Raw genomic sequence first — 2,185 nt, 5'->3', positions numbered from 1 at the left:
CCTCCCCCGGCTGCACGCGCCCCCCCCCGAGCCGAGCCGCGTGCGCGCTGCGGGCCGCTCAGTGCCCCCTGCTGCCAGCCCGCTGCCCCGCCTGGGCTGGCCCGCGCTCCCCGCTGCCGGGCGCTGAGGCCGCCCCGGGCGCTGCTTTGATTTCCAGCCGGATGCAAGGGCTCAGTCAACCAGCTCCAGCTCCGGGCGCCGCGTGTCGAGCTCCGTCTCAGTTTGAAGGGGCTGCGGCCGCCCACTCCGAGCTCAGCGGTTCCCAGACTGGGGTCTTGCGGGTGAGGGGTCATGCCGAGGAAATGAGGCCGTGCTGAGGACAAGTTTGGGAAGCGCTGTCCTAGTTGCTCTGGGGCGGGTCAAAGCCCTGCGGAGTTTGCTGGCCCATCAGCAGCTCCCGGGAGCTGTCGGAGCAGGCCTGGAGTTCGTGTCTGCGAATCCCGAGCAGGATGCCCTGAGGACTGGCAGCCCCCGGTCTCTTACTCCGGGGACATAATTAGGAGTCCTGGGGTAAAACTGACAAAGAGAGAAATATGCAATGGTGGGAGGAGGGGAGGAATAGGATACGAAAGATTTGTGACCATTGAGAGCCCCTGCCCTGTGGCATGGTCCCCCAAAGTGAAGCCACAACTCCAGGCTGCGACTTCCTTCAGAATTTGGTAGCCCAAGTATTGCAAGCCCTGAAACAGGCAGCCAGCGCTGGCAGGAATGTGGACCATATAATCCTGTAATTTCCTTCCACCTCCTAAAGCTAGCCAGCCAAAAAGGATGGAGGTAGTAATTAGGTGCTTTTACAGAAGTGAGCAGCAGTAAAGCAGGGGCAGCATGGTTGTGAGCTCAATGTTAAACAGTCAACGCCAAGATTCAGGCCCCGGAGCTCTGGCTTCAGCCTTTCTGCAGACTCAGGAAGGCGCCAGCGCAGGGCTTGGCACCCGGACGAGGGTGAGAGGAGGAGGCCAGACACGCACTGGAAGAACTGGGGCTGACTCCCCTGCCCTGCCCGGGAGCCGGCAAGGTGATGCAGACACGGCCGGGCTCCATTTCGCTGCAAGATGAAACCACGTTTGACTTGTGTTGAGGGTTACCCGCGCTCTACGTAGGTCCCCAGCCACCAACGTTTTTTGCAGTGGAAGTGGGTTGTTTTTTTTTTTTAATGGAGACAAACTTTTGGAAAATTGCCACGGCCCCAGAACTTGGCTTTTGCTCGGTGAGTGCGGGCCCGGCCCTCGCGTGAGCTGCAGGACGGAGATGGCCCGGCGCAAACCTGGATAGCAGCAATGAGGGTGGCTGTGCGGTGCCAGGCTGCTGGGACTGAACGGAGCCTGCCAGGGCAGCGTGCAACCAGGGACAGCCCGGGGGCAGGGACTTGTGGGCCAAGGGAGATTTCCTCCCCGCGAGGGGCTTCCCTTGGCTGGGGTTTACTTCTTCAGTGCCCCGCAAGGAAGCGAGAGGCTCGCCCACGTCTCCGCGCAACCTGCTCCTGGGGTGCGAGGCTCTGCACTGCTGCGGCTTTGCAACGTGTCCTGTCTCATCCGAGCGCCACAGCAAGGAAAAGATATAAAACACTGGGAAAGCAGGTTGATCGCGCGACGGGGGCTGCAGGGCTACCGGCCATATATTTCCTCCTAGAAAACTTCGGGGGATTAGATTGCAAGCAAGTCAATAAACAGGACAAATGCACAATTAATGAGTAACAAGTGTCACTGATGACAGGTATAAATTATCCACGGAGCTCGGAGCAATGTTTTAGCGTGGAGATGAGAGGGGCTGGGAGGAGGATTTCTCATCTCGGGATTGGATTGGGTTTTATTTATGGCGGATTCAGAACGGGCCCAAATGACAAAGGGGGGGGGGATCCCTAACATGTCCCTGGCAGGAGTGACTAGGCCGGTGGCCCCTGGGGATTGGCACGGTCTCCGCTGCCCCCTTCGAGGGTAGGATCCTGCCCTGCAAAGAGACTTGCTAACAGGCCGGGGTGGGGCTGAGCAAAGCCTAGGGCCTCGTCCCGTCTAACGCCTCAGTGTGCTCGCCCCGGCCAGCTCTTGCCAAGTGTTTTCGCCTTCAAAGAGGCCGTCGTTTCCGCGTGAGGCCGCTGCAGTGACTGGGGGTGCTGCAGCGCAGTGCGGGGCGCCGCGTGCCCGACGGCGGGCGGGGAGCCCCGGGCGCAGGCTGCACCTCGCGGCCG

The sequence above is a fragment of the Alligator sinensis genome, unplaced genomic scaffold (genome assembly GCF_000455745.1).
Source record: "Alligator sinensis unplaced genomic scaffold, ASM45574v1 scaffold108_1, whole genome shotgun sequence".
In the NCBI taxonomy this organism is placed as follows: Eukaryota; Metazoa; Chordata; order Crocodylia; family Alligatoridae; genus Alligator; species Alligator sinensis.
This window is presented reverse-complemented; position numbering follows the sequence as displayed.